Source organism: Callospermophilus lateralis, chromosome 3, assembly GCF_048772815.1.
Source record: "Callospermophilus lateralis isolate mCalLat2 chromosome 3, mCalLat2.hap1, whole genome shotgun sequence".
Taxonomy (NCBI): domain Eukaryota; kingdom Metazoa; phylum Chordata; class Mammalia; order Rodentia; family Sciuridae; genus Callospermophilus; species Callospermophilus lateralis.
Genome location: NC_135307.1, coordinates 148,878,290 through 148,890,859, shown reverse-complemented (window position 1 = coordinate 148,890,859; position 12,570 = coordinate 148,878,290). Strand labels below are relative to the sequence as shown.

Below are 12,570 nucleotides of genomic sequence, written 5' to 3'. Positions count from 1 at the left end.
CACATAGTCTGGGTAGCCTACTAACTACTGCTGTACAGGAAATGTTTACACACCCTGCTCTACAGTAAGCTTCTGAATCAAGGGGTTGATATTTCCCTTCATTACAGCCAAGTTTCCTCACGTAACCATTTCAGTACTTTTGTGGTAACTGGGCTGTCCCACAGCCTGCACACTGTACAGTTCCAGGTACCTGCCCTAGGCGCATGTAGGACTTGTTCTCAGTCAATACAATGTCTTTGCTGGGGAACTTGGGTGTTTTGTTTTGTTTTTTAAGTTTGCTGTTTTCTCCTGTTAGCCCTGATAGCTATGTGATTAGCTGAATTGGGAGGGGAATCTCTTATCATTCTTGTTTTCACTATAGGCAGATTATCTCCTAGAAGACTGAAGGGTAGGCAGGCTAGGCTAGTTTCAGGGTCCCTGTGTTTGAGTATAGTCCCAAGAATTCCAAGGGATTTTGTCCAGGCCTCCCACAGGGGAGGAAGCTCAGGGTGTTCAATTCTAACCTTTTACACTGAGTATGTAGCCTGGGAAGTAAATACAGTGCTAAAGTTGCATCATCAGGGCTTCCAAAGGCTACCCCTTCCTGAAGATAGCTGGCGCGGAAGGAATGCACACGATATATCAACAGAACTCTGCCTTCTTCAGCTGATCAATGTGTTTGCCTCTTGGCCTGCTCCTCAGGAGTAAAGGGGTGAGGAGCTGTTCCCCTTCCCAACAGCTGATGGAGACTCAGAAAAATCACACATTTGGTGCAGGTGGGGATGTAAGGAATGAAAAGGAGACAGAGCCAGCTGTAATAAGAGTATCTTCTTTATTATTTATAGACCTCTCCATACTGCCACAGAAAGAAATATTGAATCACTAAAACCTGGGAGGTTTTTTACTTTTTTTTGTTGTTGTTTCTTTGCTTTGTGTCCAGGGGCACCTACACCTCCTTCCTGAATTTTCATTTTTCCTTTTTGGAGGCAGGATCTCTCTATCGTGCCCAAATTGGTCTCAAACTCCTGGGCCCAAGTGATCCTCCTGCCTCAGCCTCCCAGTAGCTGGAACTACAGGCAGTGCCAGTGTGCCCAGCCTTCCCTGGGTTTTTAGCTCTTCTCAGGACTTGCTACAGCTCTTGCAAGGTGAGGAGGCCTTTCTCAGGATCTGGAACTCAGGCTGGGGACTTGGCCTCCCTTTGCAGTGCCCTGGAAAGTTTCTGTGGCCACAGAAGAATGATAATCCCAGGGTTGACATCTCCCAAAGCTGAGCAAGGGGTTCAGATGCCCAAGGCCTCCTCCCAGAGGCACTGAGCTATCTTTTAGGCCCTCTAGATTCTGCTTTTGGGTGTTTCTCCAATGAGTATTAAGGCATCCTTCAATAAAAGGACAACTGTGGAGGATGCTACTGCCCGGCCCTTCTCAGGAGTGTTGCAGAGGTGTGGGTGGTTTTGCTCCTGAGGACCTGTTTTGGGTTTTTTGGGTTTTTTTCCCTGACAATGGGCTCTGGCCAGAGTTCACTGTATAAGCAGCCACAGTGGGGCAGCCAGGGTTCCCGCTCAGCTGTGAACAGCCTGCTAGACTGGTCCTCTGAGCCATTGCTCAGCTCTGCACATTCACCCATCCAGTACTCTCGACCTGCAGAAGGGCAGATACTGCTCTGCTGCCTTCACACAAGCCTGCAGAGGCAGAGAACATAGGAGCAGCTCCCACACCCTGGGCAGCTTCTGATCAGTGCCAGATCCTTGAGAGGACAAAAGGGCTCTGCAGACTTGGAGCCTTTAGGTACAAAAAACAGCTCCCCAGTATCCCCTAGAGAGACACTTTCAAGACACCTCTCAGGGATGCTGGAAACCATAAATGATACCTTCCTTCTGGGCCTGTGACAGGCTGCCGGAAATTGGTGAATACCAGACCCTAGCAATTCAATCTCTATTGCACAGGGGTTGAGGGTGATGAGGAGAAACAGAAAAGACATAAGAACCCCAACCAGGAAACAGACTCAGCCTCTCTTCATAGCCTTTATGGTAGAAAGGAAGCAGTACAGAAAGTCACTGATCTAAGCCCCTTAATGAAGATATGTCCAGAAGAGCATTAGGCTGCAAGGGACTGAAACAGGAACAGCTGTTGTTGCTTCTGTAACAGAGATGCCTGAGGATGCAGAAACTCTAGATAGTCTCCAGAACTCAGGCCCCCAGCCTCTCCCTGATTCATCCTTATTTTGTAATCTCAGCCTCATGGTCATATGGTGAGTGCTACAGCTCCAGGTATTACATTCACATTCTAGGCTGGGCCAAATGCCTCTCTTTCTAAAATGTTTGGCTTTTGTGTGGAAAGAAAGCCTCCCCACTTCACGTACCCATAGCTGAACTCCCCACTTGCAGTTTCCTGGCTGCAGAGCAACCTGAAAAGTGCACTGGGGGAAGGAGGAAGCAAGCCAACTCTGAATTGGCATAAGAGACAGTATGATGTTTTCCAGTCATTTCCATCTGGACAGTCCCCTTACACAAAAGTGTATAAATAAATAAATTCTTTTATCAACTTTACCCTTGTCTGGAAATAAACCACCATTGGCTGATAGGTTTTCAATCAGGATGAATGTACCCATTCCCCTCTAATAGCATGGTGCCTAAGGATGTCAGTACTTTCTTTCTTTGGATGTTCAGAGATAAGCAGACTTATTGTCCCCCAGTATCACTCAATTCCCTTTGCATCTCAAGAGTCAAGAATGACATGCACACTTGTGGCCCTAGCAGTGGCTCCAGACATGGCAGCAGATAGCTGATTCAGTGATGTGCTCCCTTGCCTCCCACATCTGATAGTTTCATGTTCAGGCAGCCTCTCTCTCCTTGAACCCTGGGCCTCTGCCAGGAGCCTCCGAAGCAGCAACAGAGCTCTTAAGATGGCTTCTGAGCTGAGAACCTGGCTGGCACAGGGCATTCTGCTCCCCGCTTAAAGTCTCTAGCTCCATGCCTCTGGGCCATGTTCAGCTGTGCTCCAGAGAGCCACTCCAGCCTTTGTTGAAACAGGAAGTTTCCTGCAGATACTTATCTTCTCTCAAAGATGAGGTCACCATCCCCACTGATGTGCTCCCTTGCCTCCCACATCTAATGCCACCTGTAGTTTCATGTTCAGGCAGCCTCTCTCTCCTTGAACCCTGGGCCTCTGCCAGGAGCCTCCGAAGCAGAGATAAGTTGCCCAGAGGATGGGCAACTATAGAAAAAGAAAGTGGGAAAACAGTCTTCACTTATTCCTGGCCAGTCTCCTGGGTGCTAGTTAGATACCTTCAGCTTCCAGAAATGGAAAGTCAACTCCAAGTGGCCTTCATAGAAGATGTGAGGGGAAACACCTATTTCCTGTGACAGACAGAAGTGTGCTTCTGCCAACCCTAGTGGTTTTCAGTCCCCAGAAGAAGACCAGGAAGAAAGATGTGGCTTGGGTTCCCTGCCATCCCAGTCTCCCACTACCCCCACCCTTCTCCTTTATCATCCCCCCAACTAGACAAGACCCAGGGTTTAGGAGCAAGGAGGTTCCTGCTCACATCACATGTGGCTGCTCAGCAGGGGCCAGCCTGAGCCAGAGGCATGCAGCAAGGAGTGTGTGTAGTCACTGGAGATGTTCCTTCTGACCAAGGGAATTCAGGCAATTAGGAAAGAGAGCTGATAGTGCTGTCCAGACCCATGTAGGGAACCCAGCACAGCCTCACAGGCAAGGATATGTACATGCTGAACCCTGTACATGCTATGGGGAGAGGCCCAAGAGTTCAAGACCAAGGAGAAACCAACATGGCTCTGGGAGCTTAAGGATGAATGAGAAAGTATTGCTGAATGGAGAGGGAAGAGATGGGCATCTCATACACGTGGAACCCAAGGGTCCATTCAAAAGACAGAACTTCTAGATACTCAGAGATTTGTGAATCAATTTGTCCAATGGATGTGCATGCAGATCCCTTTACAGCTTACTCAGTGGGTGTTCCCCTTGGCCCCTCAGCCACCAAATCTAATCCTGGGACCTATTATACCTGGTGGTAAATTACTTATCAAAGTCATATTCTGTAGATCCAAGCCCCTAGCAGATATTTGGAATGTGGCTAATCTCCATACTTACTCTCCAGAGAAAGTGGGGATGTCCCTCTGGGTGGCACTGCAGAGCAAAAGAGTCACATGGGCAAGGGATTCAAAAGGCTAATCTAGTGCCAGGTACTCCAAAAGCAAGGTCTGAGTCTGGGCAACAACCAGCTAGCCCATGCTCAGCAGGACAGGTCACAGGTGGGCCTCATACTCTATGAACACCGTGCGGGGGCCTGGAAAGTACCCATCTCCCTGTGAAGTTGGTAGCAAGGATATCTCTTCAACAAATATTCACTGCAAATGTGTTTATGTGACAGGCACAATTTCAGGTTCTTGCGACTGTGACAGTTACATGGGGTGACAGGTATGATGTCTGGCATAGTGAGTGCCTGGGTCTAGGTTCCCCAACTCATTGGGGAAGGCCTCCTAGGATGGCCTGGCCTCATGCATGGGCCCAGCAAAGCTGACCTGGATTCTAGCAGAGATATCTCAGATGTGGCCATTGTGAACTCCAGTGCCAGGTACTTCAAACTCAGGGAAGGTGACCCCCAATCTGGAGGCCTCTGAAAGGAGAGCCTGCTGTGGGCAGTGATTGGGCTCTTTGTCACCTGTTAGACCATCACACCTGCAGCCCTCCCTCTGTGGCTTAAAGAATACTGAAACTAGTCATGCCGCAGGCCCCAGGATACAGCAGGCATCCTTCAAAACATGAAAGACTCTCAGAACACGATGGAGCTCAGAGTCAAGCCTGTGGGAGTAAGCTACTCAGTCTGCAAAGTCACCGAGATCCTGAGCCAAGTAGGAGGCAGGGAATGTGACGCTTAGGAACATGGAACCCCAGGATACCCACTGATCCCTACTGGACCATACACTGCTGTCCTGTAGCCACAGTGGTGCCATGCCCCACACAAAGGGCACCTGTAGGAGGCATTCCCTGATGGAAGCAAATAAATACAGTAATCACAGGACCCAGAAGGAGCAAGCATCTTGTCCTTGCACTGAGGGATGACTTGGGAACATCAAAATGAAATTTAAAAAATGTATTCTAGGCTTTAAAAGGAGACTCCCTCCCCTATCCTCCTTTCACTTGGCCCATCATATCTCATCTTCACGTGCCTGAGCTCCTGAAGATTTAAAAACACATGTGACTTTCTTCAAACTTCTCATCCAAATGCTTTCTCTGAGTTGAAACAACTTTCTGAAAGAACCCACTTCCCTCTTAAAGCTCCTATTGCCACAGCCAGCCACTGCTGATGACACCACTGGCCCCTTCAAGTCCAAGAATCTGCTGGGGCAGGTGTGCATGTGGGGAGGAGGAAAGATTGTGGTAAAAGATTGGGATCTGAGGGAATAGGTTCGCTTTGGCACGATGAATGGGCAAAGCTTTGCCAATTCATTTTTAGGATGTGTTAAATGAAACTTAGGCATACTTTCCTTGTAACTTCCACAAATGATGGGCACTGATTTCTCCTGGGAAGAATATTAGTCCCTTGCCTTCCATGATACTCTGGGCCTTGGCTCTTCAGCCTATTTCAAGAAGCAGTTCCCAAAGGCAAAGCCCCAGTTGGCCTCCCTGCCACCAAGTCCTCAAATGGCCTGGGAGCACTCTGAAAGCTCAGATCCAGGCACTGTCTCAGAACCTCGCTCAGGGAAGTTCATTCTGACCACTGAGCGATTGTGAGAGTTATGAAAACACAAAGTCAGCTTTCTGTCACTATGATGAAATCCCTGAGATAAGTAACTTAGAAAAGGGTTACTTGATTCACATTTTGGAAGTTCTAGTCTATAACCATTTGGCCCCATTTCTTTGGGCCTGTGGCACTTCAGTCTGTAAGTGCTCCAGCACAGCCATACCAAAAGACTTAATGAAGAAGTCAGACCCTGTTATCTAAATGTGGCATCTCCATGCATAATAGCACCTCAATTACATAGCAGAGGAAGACCCATGTGCTGAGCCTCTGCAGTTGGTGGCAAGATTTTCCAAAAGGACAATTAACTCTGATAAAGTTCCAAACAAGTTAAGCACAGCCTTGTCCTGTCTCCCTTTGACCTTCTGTGGATATAGAATGTGCAGGTATCCTTCATGCACACCTGCTTACTCTAAGCTGGGTATGTGGGAGCTCTGGCTGGATCTGCACCCCGTGTGGTCACATTAATATATTTTTTGTGTTTCTGTTGCACAGGTGTGACTCTAGGTCCTTTTCAGGGGGAACTATTTAATCCTTCCTTATTTCTATCCCCACTTTGTAGAGGAGGAAAGTGAGGAATGAGGAAGCATCCCCGGGGAATAGTCATAGCCATGAAGCGTTATTAGGACAAGCTGGTAGGGTAGATGGTGGAGCTTCCAAAAGGGACACTTGGCCAAAGAGGGTGGTGATATAAGACATGCAAGAGGGTGTTCAGGAAGTATGACCCCAAGTCAAAGCTTGCTTTAATAAAATAGTATCTCCCTCCTGATAAAATGCAGAAATCTTAAGGGTTGTAGAAGGTAGGAGTTGAGCAGGCTTTGCTTCATGGTAGGCATTAATACCATCTATTTCTATTCTTTGTGAAAAAGACAAGATATTAGGTAACTGTTGAATTATTGTTTCCTCCTAAATGCAAACAGCCTGTGAGCCACTGGGGTCTACCCAGGGCATAAAGGTCAAGGAACCTGGACTGTTTCCCTGGTACCTTTCCTCAGAAGTCCTGTTCAGTTAGCTCAGAGAGGGTAGCCTTGCAGCCCTTAGAGAACCCACTGGTTAGAGAGTGCTGGGGAGAGGCTGGAGTGAACAAGGAGTCATCAAAAAGCTTCATACTGCTAGGATGGAGGCTCACAGAGATCACACCATGGTTTACTATTCTCTGATTGAAAAGACTCAACACAACCAAAATGTAGTTTGGGCGGGGGGAAGTTTTGCAAAGAGCAGCTTGCAACCTTAGAGAAACAATGTATTAACAACATTTATAAAATGAGCCAAGGAGCCAATAGAATCATTCTACATAGCAAGTCAGGAAAGCAGATTTTCATTTGTATTTGATGTGTAACTTGTAATTAAATCAAATACTAATCTGTGTTTTAATGTTCCCTAATCAAATAAATTGTCACATCTTTTTTGCTTTTTTGTTGTTGTTGTTGTTGTTTTTGAGGTACTGGGATGGAACCCAGGGCCTCAGACATGTGAGGGAAATGCTCTATCACTGAGCTACATCCCGGGTCATGATTATAATATCATTTCCAATATATTTGACAACATCCTATACTTTGTCTTATAGGGCTAGTTTATAGTAATCAGAACCAATCTCTTTTTAGTAGGAATTTGTCTTCACATGTTATGAATATTATTAAAAATTCTACTTAAATAATTTTTATAACATAACTTTGTTAATATAGTGGTCTAAAAACAAAATGACTTTTATTAAGAATCACTTTTTTACCATATTCAAATCAAATTGACCCATCTGTGTACCTATATGGAAACAATAATGAAGGAAATATGTAATAACACCTAGAAGGGACATTATGGTAAAAATCACATGAGTTTGTGGTAAAAAAAAAAAAAAAAAAAAGGCGTAAGAAACCAGAAAGTGCCTAAAAAATGTGAATTACCTTCATTTTCTTTGTGGTTAGCCTCCCTCTCTTCAGCTAATTTCTAAGTTTGCCATTTGCCAGGAAAGGTTTGCCAGCATGGGAAGATAGAGTACAGCTTTTCCTGCCCTGGGGAGGGGGGCGGAGGCTGTAGCCAGCTTCAGTGGGCCACTTTTCTCTGCTGCTCCTCTTAGGAACCGCAGAGCATGAGCCTCTGAGGAGCCATTAAGTTCTGCTCACAGCTCCTAGCCGCCTCCTGGCCCTTTGCAAGTTTCTTGATTTGCAAGTCAAATCAACCAAAAATAAAAAAAGGCCCAATCATGTCAAAGGAGACAGCCTTGGAATGCACAGACCTGGATGCCCCATCCTCAGCTTACAGAGGGTGCAGCTCTAGAGAGCTGACTAAATGCACAAGAGACTCCTTATCCACCAGACATCTGCCCATTGCTTCATACCCCACCCTAAGGATCATTGGCTCAGGAGCTCAAAGCACAGGTGCACCAGGATGCCAGCAAAAGTTTAGAAAGAACTGGCTAAGGGTCTTTAACTGGTGCCTGAAGGCTTGAAGAGATGTGAACACAGGAGTTAGCCCAGATGCCAGCCTCCTGCATGAGTCCTGTCCCCGCACCCTCCTGAGCTACACAGCAGGCACAGACACTCAGCCTCCCAAAGTGTCCCTGCCCACAGAAGGAGTGCCATCTCAGGAATACCAGCTACTGTCACCATCCCCCTTAATCAGCTGATCTCTGAGTGATGTGCCAGTCTGTCTATCAGGTGGCTCCTGGACACCCACATGCCACCCATGTGTAGTGCTGGAGTAAAAGCATGCTCTCCACCAAATCCCCCTTTAGTGGAGGGAAAGGCAACAATGTTGGCCACCTGTCCTGCTTGCTGGACAGAAGCAGCCAGGACTCACTGCCCTGAATATGGAGAATGAGTCTGGGTCTACTGGTGTGTCACCTAGTGGTGCTTTCTGAGAATTTCTCTCATTGTCAGTGTTTCCCAGGGCTGCATCTGATGCATGTACTGAGAACAACCACTGGGGGATGAGGAAATCACTGCCCACATTTGGCATGAGGCAGGAGCTGAAGAATAGTCTTAGAGGTTGATTGCTCCCTTAGCCTAAAAATATCTTCAGCAGCATGGTTGTCTTAATTCTGCTTTGTGCATTTTCCAGTGTCATCAGTTTAAGTGACTACAACAGGATGCCATAGACTGTGTGGCCCACAAACAAAAAAAAGTATATTTCTCACAGTTCTGAAGGCTGGAAGTACGAGATCAAGGTGCTGGCAGATTTGGTGTCTGGTGAGGGCTCACTTCTTAGTCTGCAGCCAGCCACCTTCTCACTGTGTCCTCACTTTGTGGAGAGTGAGGAGTCTCTCGTGTTTCTTGTTAAAAGGACACCAGTTCCATCACGCACTCTGCCCTCATAACCTAATCACCTCTCAAAGGTTCCATTTCCTAACACCATCACATGGGGAATGGACCTCAACGTGAATTTGAAGGGGCTCCAGTATTCATTCTATAGCAAGTTCATTCCATAGACTCATAACTGAGCCAAGGATCTGCATATAAACTTTAAGTGAATTTGTTTCTGCCACCCGTGGCCTTGATACTCTCCCCTTATTAGTTTCTCCCTTTTCTATCAATTACTGAAAGAAAATGATACCACTGGTTACTGGATACCTTGACAGGTCCTGCTTCCTCGAATGTTGAAGTATAACACCAGAGAAGCACACTGAGCCAAGTGGAGAGTAGAAAGCAAGCAGCTTTATTAAAGGATAGTAAAACAGATTTCTCCCTGGGGGAAGAAGGGAACCCAAAAGCAGAATCCTTGGGATAAGGAAGTCCTGTCCCTTTTACACCTCTACAGTTTCCCTCCTTCTCCTGCATTCTTCTCCCTTATCTTGTTAATTTCACCTCAACCTGCCTACCGGGGGACAGAGGTGGAAGGGCCAGGGAGTGAGCAGGTGGGCTGGAAGGGCCTAGGTGGAGTGCAAGGCGGCAGGAAGGGAGTGGCAGCCCTGAAGGTATTGATTTGCAGCTCCCTGTCTGCTCAGCAGTTAATTAACAACCTTTGGGGGAGGGATTCCAATCTCCCAGGGGGTAGTTTCCAATTTCCCCCTTCTGACCCAATTTACCTACACTGACTGTCTTTAAAAATCTGGCTTCAAAAATTGGTGAAGTCTCCCACTATACTGCATTTGTCTAGTTCTCCGTTTTTTTGCTAGCACAGTAGTACCTCCCTTTTCCCCTGGTTTTGGTTTCCATGGTTTCAAGTTACCAGTGGTAGGCTAACATCTAAAATATTAAATGGGAAATTTCAGAAAACAGAGAGACCACATTTACATGAATGCTATTACAGTGCAGTTGTTCTATTGTTATTGTTATTAATCTCTTACTGTGCCCAATTTATAAATCAAACTTTATCATAGGTATATTTCTATAAGGGGAAAATATAGTATCCCTGTGGTTCACTACTATCCCAGATTTCAGGCATCCACAGGAGTCTTGGAATATAGATAAGGAAGAGCTAGAGTGTTTGCTTTGTGTGCTTTGAAATAATGTTGTTCAGAGCATGCGTACATATAGAGTTGCTATATCTTCTTGAGAACTGACCCCTTTATCATTATGTAATGTTCTTCTTTTCCTTTGGTAACAATCCTTGTTATGTATTTTGTCGGATATTAGTATGGCTCTTTCTAGTTGTCTTTTCATTGGTGAATATCTTTTAACCTATCTATGTTTTAGATTTGTAGTGGGGTTCTTATAAACAGTATATACTTGCATTTTGCTTTTTTTTTAAATCCAATATGACAGTTTTATAATTTTGTATTTTTTGTTTTGTTTTGTTTTGGTACCAGGGATTGAACCCAAGGGTGCTTAAACACTGAGACATATCTGCAACCCTTTTTTATTTTTTTATTTTGGTCCAGGATCTCACTAAATTGTTTAGGACCTCACTAAGTTACTGAGACTGGCTTTAAGTTTGTGATCCTCCAGCATCAGCCTCACAAGCCCCTGGGATACAGATGTATACCACCATACCCGGCCAATTTTATCTTTTTGTTGGTAGTTTTCACAATTTCCATTTGATTGCATGAATTATATGTATGGATTAAAAGATACCATCCTGTTAACTCTTTTCTATTTGTTCCATCTGTTCTTTGTTCTTTTTATTTGTTTTTTTGTTATCATATTTTGGATGGATTGAACTTTTTAATGGTTCTGTTTATCCCCTTTATTAATATATTATTATACCTCTAGTTTTAATTATTAGAAGTTTCCCTAGGTTCTACAATAAACATCTTTAATTAATGATATTCTATTTGCAAGTAATATTTCCACTTCCTCTGTTGTGTACTGCTTCTTTTCTTTAGACAGTTGCTTAATCTCAGAGCAATTAAATGAAAGGAAAAAAATTTCATGTTCATTTATTCCATTCCATTACTCTTAATTATGTAAATCCAAGTTTCCTCTGGTACCATATTCCTACTGCCTGAAATTTTTTCTTTACTGTTTCCTCTAATGCAGGTCTACAGGTAATAAATGTATTCATTTTTATCTGAGAAAGCCTTCCTGTGTCCTTTGTTTCAGAGATACCTTTGCTGGGTATAGAATTCTAGATTAGCAGTTTTTTTCTTCTTTCAGGCCTTTGAGATGCTACTCCATTATCTTCTGCCTTACCTTGTTTTATTACAAAGAGCTGTTGTAATTATTCTCTTTGTTTCTCTGCATTTACTGCATCTTTTTATCTACCTGTCTTAATCATTTTCTATTTTGGTTTCCAAAAGTTTTATACATAGAAATGTTTTTTATAGGTTATTTTTGTTTGGTGTTCTCTTAGCTTCTTGGAGCTAAGGTGGGTTTAGTTGTTAATTTTGGAAAATTGTCAGCCACTGTTTCTTTAAATATTTCTACTGTCTTATTCTCTCTAGCTTTTTCTGGGAATACATCTACACAGATCTTGCACTGTTTGTTATTGTCTCACAGTTCTCGGCTGTTCTGTCCTGTTAACTACCCCCCCCCATTTTCTTTTGGTATTCCAGTTTGGGAAATTTTAGCTGACCGATCCTGAGGTTCAGATTCTTTCTCAGTTGTGTAAAGTCAACCTATCAGCTCCTTAAAGCCATTCTTAATCTATATTAGCGTATGTGTGTGTTCGTTTCTAGCAATTCCCTTTATTCTTTCTTAGAGATTCCATCTCTCTGCTAAAATCAACCATCAAATATTACAGCATCCACAATATCTGTCTCTAAGTTACCAATCAGTTATTCCATACTTGATAGTTTCAACACCTATGTCTCCTTTGAGTCTTATACTGTCAACTGCTTTGTTTCTTGTCAATGTGGATATTTATTGTTGAAAGACAGTCACTTGATAAGACAGTGAAGATTGAGATAAATCACTTTTATTCCTAAAAACAGGCATGCCTTTCCTTTTTTAAAATATTTTTTAGTTGTTGATGGACCTTTACTTTATTTATTTGTATATGGTGCTGAGAATCGAACCCAGGGCATCATGCATGCTAGGCAAGTGCGCTACCACTGAGCCACAACCCCAGCCCCTGTGCCTTTCCTTTTTTTGGATCAGTCTAATCAGGACAGCTAAGGGAGGTCACTCCTTACTGGGGGACAGGTACAGTGCCTAAGACAGAAGTGCTTGATCAGAACAGAACATTATTCTCAATGCAGCTAGATTTTGTGACCCTGTAATTTAAGCTTTCACTGCTTAGCAGAGATAGGAACCAAAGCTCTCTAAAGGACACTTCATAGAATTTACACCAGTCTTTTCTGTGAGCACCAAGTTAGGTCCTGTACACATGTATTTCCTTCATACCTTCACCCTCCCAGGGTCTATATTATTTCTCTAGACTTTACTCTCCTTTTACCATTTTAGCCATTTTCACTGAATTATTATTAGGATCTAGCTGAGTCAGCCTCTCTTAAGCTCA

At 44.3% G+C, this 12,570-nt stretch overlaps 1 protein-coding gene across 2 annotated transcripts in view; it reads left to right on the top strand.

Moving 5' to 3' along the window:
* Positions 1–12,570, top strand: part of Otud7a (OTU deubiquitinase 7A) — a 126,994-nt gene that overhangs the window by 107,081 nt on the left and 7,343 nt on the right. The window lies entirely within an intron of this gene.